The 13,603-nt window shown below is 51.6% G+C and overlaps 1 protein-coding gene across 1 annotated transcript in view; it reads left to right on the top strand.

The window, feature by feature from the left end:
• EEFSEC (eukaryotic elongation factor, selenocysteine-tRNA specific) overlaps window positions 1–13,603 on the top strand; it is a 250,282-nt gene that overhangs the window by 170,274 nt on the left and 66,405 nt on the right. The gene's annotated exons all lie outside the window — the stretch shown is intronic.

Genomic DNA, 13,603 nt, shown 5'->3' with positions numbered 1-13,603 from the left:
TTGCCTTCAAAGTTGGGTTTTTTTTTTCAGTCTAATACTAAAGACTCGGAAAACGACAGACTTGGAAAACACAGAATAACGTACAGAAAATGGAAAGAAGGAGGAAAAAATCCTCGGCACAGGGTGCCCTTCCTATTACTGTTTCAAGACTTCCAAACGTGAGGCCGCCTCTGTCTCCCAGGGCCTTACTTCGGTTTTTCTTTTGTAATTAGAAGGTGGCTTCATGATGGAAGGCGACAAAGGCCAGTCAGGTGCAGTTTCCCTTATTACAGGCAAGGCCCAGCCCTAGACGTTCCCCACCAGCCTCGCGCTCTGTCTGGAGGTGGGATTCTTCGGTCCCCCAAGTGGGCCTGGGCCCACCCACCACTGCTGCCACCCGTACTACTCCTGGGGACAGGAGAGGCAAGGCCCTCATTCTTCTCTCTGATGACACCGAGCCATTTTTGACTGCTTCCCCACCTCGCTGCAGATTTGGGGCTGGGCCTCTGTGCTCAGTCGTAGCCTGAAGTATAGGCCACCGAGTGCGCACTCCAGGACCAGCATTATGGCTGGGTTTGCAGCCTCGGTTCACCATTTTCCAGCCGAGGGGCCTTCGGCAGGTTAAGGACTCTGTTTCCTCACCTGACAGATGGTGGTGACAGCACCTACCTGGTGGGGTAACTATGAGGATGGGCAGGAACACACAGAGTGGCCGGCAGCACGCCCGCCTGACACAGGCTTCCCAGGCAGGGGCTTTTGGCTGGGGAAGGAATCTGATGGTCCTTCTGCAGAGACAACACATCGCTGCAGCCCGGTGGGATGGTCTTCCTTTTTCTTTCAACTTAGGTTTTTAAAAGCCTTTCCTCCTAAATCAAAGCTATATGTGATCACTTCAGAAGTTTTTATGAAGTATAAGGAAATTGGAAAACAAACTCACCGAGAAACCCATTGCCCAGAGGCCATTGCTATTTATAGTTAGGATAGTATTTTCAATATTTTTATGCCTTGATTAGTTGTCCGGTATTATAGAGTATATTTCCATGCTGATAAAATTGCTTCATGTATTTGATTACTTACATGACATCTCATCTGCTGTGTATTTAGCCGTCCGTCTATTGCTGGGGTGCGAGGTTGTCACCGTCTTGTGGTTAACAATAAAGAAGAGTGAAGTGAATATTTTAGTAACTCATCCTTGCCCTTCTCAGAGTTTCCTAAGGGGTGGGATTCTTAGACCTAAAACGTAGAAGCAATGAGCCCTTTCAGAAAGGCTTGGACCAGTGCGATCTCAAGTGGCCGTGAGGGTTGTGGCCATGAGGGTTGTGGTCACGGGCGCATGTCTTTGTCTCTAGGCCACTGCGTGAAAAACAGGTGCTTCCTATCATGCACCTAGGTGGAGTTAAGGTGGGTCCATCCCCTTGGGTTGGGGACAAAACAGTGTAGTGTCTTCAGAGCACCTGGCTCTCTGCCTGGCCCAGGGCTGCCCCTCCTGCTAGCCAGTCCTCCGGCTGGATGCTGCACAGAGCTGGGGTTGTTCTGAGTGGCTGCGTCTCACATTGTGCCACTCTTCCCTTTTATTTTGTAGGAACTCAGAGCCTTGGGCCATCTCTTTTGTCCTCCCCATCCTGGCAGGTGGCATGGCTGTTTCCACAGGTTTTAGGGACAATGACAAGAGTCTTCCATTCTGTGCCAGAGGCCTCTGCCAGAGTCCCCTCAGTCTCCCCATGTGGAGAATGTAGGTTGGGCCAGACTTTAGTTAGGGGGCCTTCTGTCTCCTCATCCCGCGGCGGTGGCTTCAGGGTGTTGCTGGGGAAATGGAGACTCAAGTCTGCGGTTACAGAACTCAGCAGGGAGGCTGGGGAGCGTGTCTCCTCCTCCTGCTGCCCCTCCCACCCCATCCACATCCCTTTTTGCTTCTCTTGGCCCAGCACCCTCACAGAGTCTGGCTCAGAGTAGACTGTCAGTCTTCATTGAGTGAATTGATTGGAACCTGATTCTATTAAATTTAATTGACTAGAATGTCTGTCTTTTATTTTTAAAGAATTAATTTTTAATTATACAACCAATTTATGAATGCCTCCATGTAACAAAAGTGAAACTTTTCAGTTAAGGGGGAAAAAGGGCCCGTTCTATCATACCTCATCCTGGCCTCCCATGTAGAGGAGGCCCCCTGTTAATTCCTTTGAGTGTATCCTTTAAACCCTTCTTTATGCAGTACACGTATATTTATGTAAAAGTACGTAATGCCATTTTGTAAGCATATCATGTCATGTGGATCTTGCACTTTTTCTGTTTCGGCCCAGTATTGGCCTCACCTTGTCACTACATACGGAGCCTGGCCAGTGTGTGTGAGTGTGGACATTTCATATTGTCCATTGCCACGTGCCGTTGATGGGCTCTCGGGCCTCTGCCCAGTCTCTGTGGATATTACCTGTGCCGCAGTGACCGTCTTATCTTGCGCACACGTGCACGGGTTTCTCCCTGGTAGGTATCCGGGAGTGAGAAGCCCAGCCTTGTTTTTCCTGGAACTCAGTTCCACAAGCTCTTCCTGAATCCCTTCTGTATCGGCAGACCCTGCCCATCAGGACAAGACACACAGATGGAAAGAGGGGCCTCCTGGCCCTCAGAGCCCTACCCCGGCATTACCTTCATCTCGTTCTGAGCCCCACCCCATAGAACTCTGCCCAAGCCTGCCAGCACCTCCTAGCACTCTCCTCACAACCCCCTCCCCATGCCGTCCCCTCTCTCCTGATCTCATTTGCAGGCATCACCCTTCAAAATCCGACTCAGATGTCACCTCCTCTCTGCAGGCCTCCCGAGTCCCTCTCATGGCACTCAGCACACTGTGTTCTAAATAGTACTTTACACGTCTGCTGCCCCCAGTGAGCCATGGCTTCCCCCACGTCCCCAGTGTTGAGTGAAAGCCTGCCTGGTAGCAGGTGCTACTAGAATGTGTGTTGAGGGAACGCAGGTGATGACACTGACAGCAGACCCCGAAGAATGCCCCCTGTGAAAGGTGGATAACTAAGCAGGAGCAGAGGCTCGGAGTGAGCCGGGGCCTAGACACGGAAGGAGGCCAGGCGGGAGCAGAGGGCTGGGCTGAGTGCCAGGCAGAGAGGGAGCGAGACACCTGGAGCCCGGGCAGGCTTGAGCGAGGCCATTGTATGACCCATGCTCTGTACTAGGCAGGTGGCCAGGCAGAAACGTGGGGAAGGTGGCTGTTGGGGGGAGTCTGAGTGGGAAATGAGGCCCAGAAATGGAAAGAAACTGTGGGTGTGGGGCAGATGAATTCCAGGATTTGCCACTAATGGGCCGTGGGAACTTGAAGGATGAGGAAGAAGCCAGAGGCTGAGGTCTGGACTGTGAGTTGGGGCTGGGTCACCATGTTCATGGAAGACCTGGCATATTCCAAGTGCTCCACTAGATACTAGGTGCTAGATACTAGGTACTCCTTAAATCTTTCACAGAAGCCCTGTGGCCTACGATGTATTACCCCCATTTTATCGGTGAAGAAACTGAAACTTGGGAATGTCACGGAATTTGCCCAAAGCTCCGAGCTAGAGCACAGGGCCTGGTGTGCCCACCCAGGAGCAGGGGCCGTGGGGGAGAGGGGACACTCAGAGGGCTGTCAGACAAGGGAGCCTTAGGACCGACCCTTTTGAGACCCAAGCCCGCCTGGGTGCTCTGCACAGGCCCACACGCACAGGTGTGGTCATGCTCGCTGCTCCACAGACAGCTTTTCTGGCCCTGCCCCGAGGACAGAGCTGGCTCCCTTGGCTTACCTCCCAAGGATTCCTTACCCCCCAAAAAGCCCAGGGATGTCGTTAAAAACAATTAAAGCCCCAGTTGTATGGAAAACAGAAGACTCTAACATTGGTGTAATTCAATTTAAAGTTTTATGGGATGACAAATGCGTGGAGGGTGGCTGGGAGGAGGAGCATAAAGCTTCCTGGCAGGCCCCTTGTCACTTTTACGGTTCTCCATTGTTGCAGCGACTGGGAGGTTCATAACCAGGGTTTGTTTGCGAGGAGGTCGCCATGGAGGCACAGGGGCCTTTTGCTGGGCCATGTGGTAGGAAACCAAATCCATTCCTTCCTCCCTGGCTGCCCTCTGTGTGGCAGGCGCCCTGTGGGGGACCGGCGGTGAGCAAAATAAACCTGGCCTATGCAGGGGCAGCTGTCCGTGTGGCGTGGGAGTCCCACAGAAAACAACAGAGTGCGCAGGCACGTAGCGGACAATATGACGAGGTGCCGCGAGTGCCGCGAGGAACACTGTAGGGTGCTCCGAGGCCCGAGCAGGTGACCTGAGCTGCTCTCGGTGGGGGAGGTACGCGGGTGGGGACGAGGCACGCGGGCCCTGGGCAGCGCTGACTGCGGGGCGTGGGAGCCTGGCCTGGGCGTCCAGGGCGAGGGGGAGAGCCAGAGCAGACAGACATGCAGACAGGCGAATTGGGCCTTTGGGGGCCTGTGGGTCCCCAGACTCCTGAAGATCCTCTTTTCCTTCGCATAGGGGGCATTCCTTATTAGTAGGGGTCTCTGAGAGGAAGTTCTCCTTTGCTCCCTCTTCTCTCTCTCCAGGGCACAATTGGTCTTTTGTTGAGGCCTCAGTGGAATTTTTTTTGCATAGAACAGACCCCACCTCTGGTCGGCCAGCACAGTTCCTCAGAGACACAGCCAGGTGGGAGGAGAAGTGTGTCGAGTGCCGCGAGTACCGCGTTTTCTGGCACTGGTGCTCAGAAGGCAGGGAGCCCAGGACGGCGAGGAGGGGCCTCCGCAGATCTCCTCCACCTCGTCTCCTCCCTGCCCCTCCCATGCATCGCTCCTTCCTCCAGAGCTGTGTGGGCTCGGGGGCATGCCCACACAGCCCCCGGGGCCTGGCAGGCTCTTCACCACTTTATCTTGGGTGACCTAGCAGCAGCAGGGACTCTGAGGAGCCCGGCTCTAGAAACGCACATTAGGACAGCAATGGGACGCCGGGCCTAATCCATCAGCCTGGAAACAGTTAAAAAGCCTGCAGTACCAAGTGCGGGCGAGGGTATGCACTGCTGGTGGGGGTGGAAACCGGCCACTGCAGAAAGCAGTCGGTAAGACCTGGTGAAACTGGAATGTGTCCCCCACACCAGTCTTCCACGCAGATACCCACGCTAGAGAAACTCTGCATATGTGTACAAGTCCGTGTGTGCAGGAATGGTCACTGCAGCATCATTTATAGCAACGAGAATAGCAACCCATGTCCGTCAATAAAGGCATGGATACGGGGTGGAGTTTTCCTAAAAAGACATACCACGCGGCCGTCAAAAAGAATCACCTAGATGTGTACAGAGATAGCAGTATCTCTGCTGAGATAAGTATATGGTAAATACACAGCTCTCTCCGTATCTGTATTTCCCAGGATGAACAGATGCCAGAAATAGAATACAGAAGGAAGGAGGCAGGTAGGAGTCAAGCAATAATATGGCACCATTTGTATGAACTAATAAACGTATATACTATTCAGGGATACACACACGGGTCAAAGTATATAAAATAGAAGGACACATGCAGAATTCATGGAAGTAATTGCTATACGGAGCTGAGGAGGGAAGTGGGACTAGAGGTCTTCAGCTCGATGTCGGGATGGAATGGCGAGATCTAAGTGGTCAGTTCCAGGCAATGGGAACACAGGTGGTCACGATGTCATTTGATTCCCGGTACCTTTCTGAATGGTTTTCGCTGCTCTGAAAAATAAGCGGGTGAGAACTGAGTCCGCAGGACCCATGTGACGTTCTCCTCTCGCAGTCCTGGCGGTGGTGCCAGGGGAGCCAGGATCTGCACCAGGCAGGGGAGGTGCCGGCAGCCCCCAGGGGCCCACGCTGCTCTCTCCTTGTGCAGAGTCCCGAGTTTGGCTTTTTGTGTGAGATGCAATTAATGCATTAGGCGGGGTGGGGGGATGCCTTATCTGTACCCAGCCTAGCTCGAAGAAGAGGGAGAAATGAGAGCAGCCAAATTGAAACCTTATTAAACAAAACTGGTTAGGTCTGATGGAGCCAAACCTAGACTGGTCTTTAAAAGCTTATTTCATTTCTCCCCCTCCGGTCTGAACCTCTTTGAATTGAAGTAACTGATCCTGCTGTAAGCTTATTAGTGTCAAACCCTGCGTGTTTCTTTTCCTCTCCGATTTACATTTTATTAAGTAATGATGAAGTTGCAAGGCCCCGACCCTCGCCTTTGGCACAGCCAGGAGCTTCCAGGCTCATTAGTGGAACAAAAATGGATAATAGCGGTCCAATCTCATTACAGCCAGTGCCATTATTACAGAATCTCTGCACATCAGAAAGACTGCTAGGCACAGGCTACTGTCCACTTCTTCGAAGCATCTGTTGATTCCGTAGAACACCAGGAGGACCCTCAACACTGCTGTTCCTTTGCAGTTTATTATGATGGTGTCGGGCCTCTCCGTTTCTTACCCCACAGAAGGAATGCTGCCAGGGAACTTCACTGCAGTGATCGTATTTCGTTTCGACTTCCGGGGTGGAGTAGATGGGTTTTTATGGCATGATATAGTGAAAGAATTTAGGCTTTCATGGTGGGCGTATCTGGATGCCGAGGATAAATGTCTTAACCCCTGGGACCTCAGTTACCTTGTCTGTAAAACGAGGTCATTGTTAGCCACCTAAAGGTTGCTCTGGGAATGATATGGACCCAGCTCTGTAAAGCGTCGTCACATGTAGACATCCAACCAACGTCGAGGGTCTCTTTTCTTTACTTCTATGTAGATCACGCAGTAAAGCAATGAAGTCCAATGTTAGTTAGGTGCCACTATTCCGTGCAAGGTGTCCTGGAGAGCAGAGATGAATGCTTTATGATCTCTACTTCGAGTCACTTCTATTGGAGGTTTTTAGCAGTCTCCAGAACAGAAACCAGATCCTTCTGAGTACAGTTCCCTACAGAGTCCTCAGAGGCTGGAAAACTACACTTCAGATGCTCAGAAGACCAGAAGGGGTATCTGCCCAGACACAGACACAAAGGCAGCTAAGGGAGGAACAAAGGTGTTGAGAAGTCAGGTCTGAAGCTGTCCTCTGTGCTTGGCCAGGAGGAGGCTGTTGCTGACCACGGCCAAGGCAGCTGCAACGGCCTGGGCAGGGGGAGGAAGGGGCCGCCCCTGTCCCTGTCCCTGCCCCCACCGCTCCCGAGTCCCAGGCAGGCTGGCCTCCCCTCAGCTTCCTTCCACACCTAAGCAGGGCCCTCTCACAGTGGAGTCTTCCCTCTGCCCCTTCCCTAGAGCCATCTTTCTGGTTCCCACCACGTGGGCACCCACATCGTTGGTCCTCTGGACCTGGAGGAGCCTGGCAGGGCAGGGCCACTCTGCCCCTAGCGCCAGCCACCCAGGCACAGTTTCTGCTCATCTGATCCAGAGACCGGGCCGTGGGATGTCAGGCCTGCCTTACAGTCCCCGCATTCATTGTCCCAAGTCTCACCCGATTTGCTTTGTGACCTTGGAGACATCAAAAACCTCTGTTTCTTCATCCATAAAATTGAATGTAAAAATATTGACCTGCCTCGTAGGGTTTTCATGAAGAATAACTTGACCCAGTTGATGGCAAAGCCTCTTTGTTAGTCAGAAAGGACCAAACTGCTTAGCAAGCATGAACTTGAGTTTTAAAAATTGTTTGCTTGCTTGATGTATTCCTTCCTCCCTTTCTCCCTGGGTCCATCCTCCCTTCCCCAGAAGTGCTTGGGGCCGGAAAGAGGGGAAGGACAAGGGGAAGAGACTCAGCAGCCGCTGTCCCTGCTGGGAGCCGAGCTCAGGGGATGGGCCTGACCGGTGGTCCCACACAGAGTGACCTCCCCACTCTGCCACCTGCCTTCTCTGCCGCCATTCTAACTGTGCCCTGCCAGGGAAACCTGAGTCCCTGGGAGAGGCTTGGAAGGCTCCTCCCCCTGGGTTGTCTGGAACCTCCAACTCCTAGCCAGCCTCAGGGCTAGCCCTACTCCACAGTGTGGGTGCGTACTTCCATGGGCCTTTGTGGATGTTTACACCCCAGACCCAGACCAGAGCTCCCTGAGGGCAGAGACAATGCCGCGCCCATCCATGGCTCCATTCGTTCCGTCCACAAACATGTGTTGAGGTCCTCCATACATCAGGCACTGCGCTGGGCACTGGAGATAGAAACAGAAATTAAAAAATAAAAACACACCCCTCGCCCTCATGAAGGTTACATTCCAGCATGGGAGAGACAGTCAGTAAACAAATATATATGTCAGCTAGTGGTGAGTGCTATGAGTGAAACACAGTGAAACACAGAAAAGAAGATAGAGAGGAATGAGTTCTTATTACAGAGTCAAGGATGGACTCTGATAAAGTTTATTTACTTTGAGAGAGACCGAGAGCACAAGTGGGGAAGGGGCAGAGAGAGTGGGGGACAGAGGATCTAAAGCAGGCTCTGCACTGACAGCAGCGAGCCCGATGTGGAGCTCAAAGTCACAAAGTGTGAGATCGTGACCTGAGCCGAAGGCAGACACTTAACCAACTGAACCGCCCAGGTGCCCCAAAAATGGACTCTGATAAAGAAACTTCTGAACAGAGGGGCACCTGGGTGGCTCCGTTGGTTAAGCATCTGACTTTGGCTCAGGTCATGATCTTGCCATTCCAAGTTTGAGCCCTACATCAGGCTCTGTGCTGACAGTTCAGAGCCTGGAGCCTGCTTCTGATTCTGTGTCTCCCTCTCTCTCTCTGCCCCTCCCCTGCTTGCTGTCTCTCTCAAAAATGAATAAACATTAAAAAAAATTTTTTTAAAGAAACATTTGAGCAGATGGGAAGGAAATAAGGAAAAGAGAAATAATGTGTATGGGGAAGAACATCCCAGTCAAAGGCACTGGCAAGTGCAAAGGCCCTGAGGTAGGAGCACGCTTGATGTGTTCCGGGAACAAGAAGTAGGAAGGCTCATGTGACTAAAGTGGCTTCAATGGGGGCTGAGGGTGGAAACCTAGCTAATAAAGTCAGAGAAATGACAGGAGCTGACTATATGGCCTTGGGGTCCTAGTGAAGACATTAGTTTTACAGAGCAAAATGGGAAGCCACTAGAGAGCTCAGAGGTAAAACTGCAGAGTCATATCTTATATTTAAGCCGCTTTGTGGAGAACAGGCTGCAGGGAAAGGGGCAATAGCCAAAGCCAGGTGGGCCCGAGACCAGGACGGGCAGTGGTTACAGAGGGAGGGGCTTAGGTGCTGGCCCTGTTTGGAAGGTGAGGCCTGCTAGAGCCCCCGATGGCTGGGTACGGGTATGAGAGAACAAGGGGAGTCAAGGGAGAACCCACCGTTTTCACACGAGCAGCCAGAAGCACAGAGCTGCCGTTTCTGAGATGACCAGACGTCTAGGTGGAAAAAGGCCAGAGGCAGTTAGGTGTGTGAGCCGTCTTCTCCTAGTCCCCGACCTCCACCTAGTCCCCAGCCTCCACGTCTCCTGGAGCTCTGACCTCTGTGCTCACCCAAGGCCTGCTGCCTTTGCTCAGCTGCCTCGCAGGCCTCTCCTGGGCACAGGTCACTTAGCTGCCCCTCCCCACCTCAGCGTTGGGCTGTTCCTCCAGCCGGAGCCTCAGTGTCCATCTGAGCGTGTCTCCATCGTCCCCATGTCCAGTCTATCCGCACATCCCCACACAATGTACTGCATAAAGAACTCTTGGGGTAGCTTCCTTGCTGGTTTCCCTGTGTCCTTTCTGGCTTCTCCACACTGTGTAGCCAAAGTGACCTTTTCAAAGTATGCATAGCAGGTGTTATTCTTATGCTCAACCCCAGGTCACCACTGCCACCAGGGGCTTCTGTTGTCCTTCCCACGGTGAAGGTGGCTGGCCTGTGTCTCCATCCCGATGCCGCTGCCCCTGGCCGGTTCCCTGCCAGCCAGCCAGCCCACTGCCTTTCAGTCCCTCAACCAGGCCATGTTCTTTCCCCCCTCAGGGCCTCAGGCCTGCTCTGCTGCTCCCTCTGCCTGGATCCCCTATGGGTGGTTTCTTCTCTTCCCTCCGGTCTCAGCTTTAGTACCACCTCCTCAGGGAATCCCTCCCTGATGACCCAGGAAGGATTACATCCCCCAGCTATTCTCTCTCATAACACCTCTCCATGGTTTTGTAATTCTGAATTTATTAATTGATGATTTTATTAACGTCTCCCCCGCCCCCAACGGTAGACTCCAGAGTCCATTCTGCTCACCCCGTATCATTCCAGGGCCTGGGCCTGCTACATGAGAGAAACTTGATAAATACGTGTTGAGTGAATGCACACACAGTGTGCCACCACTCCCCTTGGATATTAGTAAATATGAGTGAGTTGTTGAATGGATGGATGGAATCCCTCAGAGTTGGCTAGAAAATGAAAGGCCGTTTTTTTCCCCCTTCTTGAGTTGGCAAAACTACTTTCCCGTGTTTTTTGGTGTCCTAGATGGGATCTTACGTTCTTAAAGGATACCCTGTAAACGTGGGCTTGGCGATAGGTCTGTGTGGGCGATGCCGTCTGCGTGCACCCAGGAGAGCCCATGGTAGTGCCATGCCACCCTGTCCCCAGCTTTATCGGTTTCACAGTTTCCTGTCTGGGCCCTTGAAATCTTGATTTGCACAGTTATTTGTCTTTCTGCTGTTCCCGGTGCCCTCTTAAGGCATTCTTTATCATTTCGGTCCTAAGAACACAAGCCCCGTTGAAAAGAGAACATGCCTGTGACAAAGCCTGCTTACAGATGGGCTTGATGGTGGGGGTGGGGACTGGCAGGGTGGCACAAGGCCCTGAGCCGTCTGTCACAGGAAGTGTCATAAACCCAAGGATCCCGCTCAGGCCCCGGCCAGTCTGGAGTCTCAGCTCCGTGCTTTGCCAGGTGTGTTTTTGCCACGGGAGGCATTTCTCTTCCAGAATCAGATGCAGCCATTCTCTTCCAATGGGCTGGGTGTGTAACTGGGTCTGCCATAAGCAGCATTTTCAGCCACCCTCTGTGCTAGGCACTGAGGATGCAGCAGTAGGAACATGGCCCCTGGCTTCAGAATTTAAAAGGCAAAAAAAAAAAAAAAAAAAAAAAAAATGTGACAGGCAAAAATGAAGAAATCTGGCTGTGCCAGATGTTGGAGAAGACCTATATCCATTGAGAGTCTCCAGCCTGTGGTGGAAGTGTACATTGATACTTTATTTATCTAGGAGACACGAGCAGTTGCCCCTGACCCAGCAGTTCTGGTACAGGGCCCGTGTCTTCCAGAACCCCTCCTAGCACTGTGCACCAGGCAGGATTCCTGTGTGAGAGGGCATTCACTGCATCCTCTTCCCGCGAAAACCTGGAAACGACCCATGTGCACACCAATAGAAGAGTGAATGGGGGTCGGTGCGTGCCTTGTGCCAGACGGCATCAGCAACAAATGAACTGCAGGTGTAGGCAGCACGGACACGAACTCCGAAGTTCAAAAACTCAGAAAACAAAGCAAAGTATTGATTAGGCATATGTACTACATATGTAGTGAGTCTCTGCTCAATCATGTACACACACATATATATATAAAGAAAGGAATGCCACACACCAAATTCAAGAGAATGGTTGCCTCCAGCTGGTGGGCAGGCAGGAGAGCTAGGTGGGGGAGGAGCACAGAAGGAGATGGAACTTACTGGTAATGTTGTAGTTCTCAGGGTGCACGATGGGGCCACAGGTATTTACTATATTGTCATTTAAGTCAGTAGATACACAGAGGCACAGACTGGCAGAGCCATGAGGCAGCAATGACAGCTCAGTGCATCCGGTTCAGAGCAACCCAGGGAGAGTAGCCAGTTCAGTCTGGAGCAGGCAGGGATGCCATGCCAGGAGGTACCCTGAGAGCCAGAGTTTCGGGATGAATGGGAATTTCAGGTGGAGGAAGTCCCAGGGAGAAGGAGCCTCACGGGCAAAACGCAGAGGCATACAGGGCCCTGCGTTCTGTATGTAGGGAATGGGGTTCTGTATGTAGGGAATTGCTCAAGCTTGCCCTGGTTGGGGCTTGAGGTGCTGGAAGAATATAGGGCAGGAAGAGAGCTGCCGAGGCAGGCCGCGTTGCGGGAGGCTCCAGGGAAGGCCATGCGGGAAAGCCAGGCAAGCCGAAGTCCTTGGTAGGGCAGCACAGAGGGCGTCAGGAGGTGCAGGAGCCCCTATCCACCCTGAGCAGCTCACCTGATGGGGGGCGGCGGCCAGGGGGCCGATCCTCCCATAGAATTTCAGTTGACCAAAGGATCGTCCTGCTCACTACAGCTACGCCCAAGAGGTTTGAAAGCAGTGGTGCAGAGCAGGGGAGCCCGTGTAGAGGTTGGTGCCAAAGAATTGCATCATCCAACATGTGTTTGAGAAAGGCGGCCTGGAGAAGGGAGCGGGGTGGGGTGGGGGCCAGAGGACAGCTCACCAGGCGGCCACGGGCCTCAAGGGAAGAGTTGCGATTCGGGGCCTGCCTCTCTGGGCAGACGCTTAGTGTAAGATAATATTCTCCAGTTACTCTGAGATGCATTCCTGAAAATCTTAGTTTCCCGTCGCCCTTGTAGACCATTTTAGAGGTGTTTTATGTTTCTCTTTGATTGATCTTGGCTGTGGCTTTTGACACCGCACTTCTCACTTTCTCTGCTCCCTGACCTCGTGGTTAGGTAGTTAATGATCTTTAAACAAACACTTGAGTATTATGGCTCTCCAGGAAAGGGCCTGGCCTCCTGCGCCCGGTATCAGCTCAGCATTCTCCCTTTATCCAGGGAAAAAGAGAGTGTTCCGCATACCCAGGCTTTGTAGATGGGGATGCTTGAGACCTAAAGGCCAGTGTCTTTAATTTAACAAGTTTTGATGGCAGGTTTTCTGAAATCTATTACCCATCTTTTTGCTGCACTAAGCAGAAATCTGTGAATGTGATTTCATCTCCTCTCTGACAGTGGCTCTTAGTAGGAATGTCCATTGATTTCATGAACGTTTATTAGAGCCTTTCCTACGTCTGTTCCTGATTTACAAACTGTGGGTGCAGAGATCTGCCCAGTGTAGTAGTTAGTGTGATGGTTTCCAAACAGAGATAAGATCAGGTTACTCCTTTGCCTAAACTCCTCGGTGACTTCCGACCTGCCCGGCCTCCCCTCCCTGTCCTCCCTGCCCTCCCTGCCCTCCCTGCTACAGCCCTCCTGCCTCTTTGTTTATTTCTCAGACTCACGGAACCTCTGTCCCAGCCTGTACATTTATCAGCTCCTCTGTGCAGAACTATCTTTTCCTGGACCTTCACATAACTTCTTATAATCAGGTGATAGCTCAGACATCACCTGTACAGAAGTTTTCCCTGACCACCGCTCCGAAAAGCCAGACCTTTCCCCAACCCTGGGCCTTCTCTAGATGTTATATATGAACACATATTATATGTAATGTGGCGTACTGTATGTAATATGTATAGTATAGTATTATATATACCATATATATTTAATATGGTATACTACATGTACTATATTATATGCCATATGCTATGTATAGTATAGTATGCTATATATAATGTACATATGTAATTATGTTATATACATATGTAATTATTGTTATATTTACACATAAGATTTTTATGTTAATTCTGTCAATATAGACTTAGTTCATTTGATGTGTTTATAGTTTAGTTGTTGTTTCTCACTCTATTCATACCCC

The sequence above is a fragment of the Lynx rufus genome, unplaced genomic scaffold, assembly GCF_022079265.1.
Source record: "Lynx rufus isolate CCGP_SWC_20201006 ecotype Redwood Valley unplaced genomic scaffold, mLynRuf1.p SCAF_4, whole genome shotgun sequence".
In the NCBI taxonomy this organism is placed as follows: Eukaryota; Metazoa; Chordata; class Mammalia; order Carnivora; family Felidae; genus Lynx; species Lynx rufus.
The sequence above is the reverse complement of the archived record's forward strand: the minus strand, read 5'-3'. Positions and strand labels throughout refer to the sequence as shown.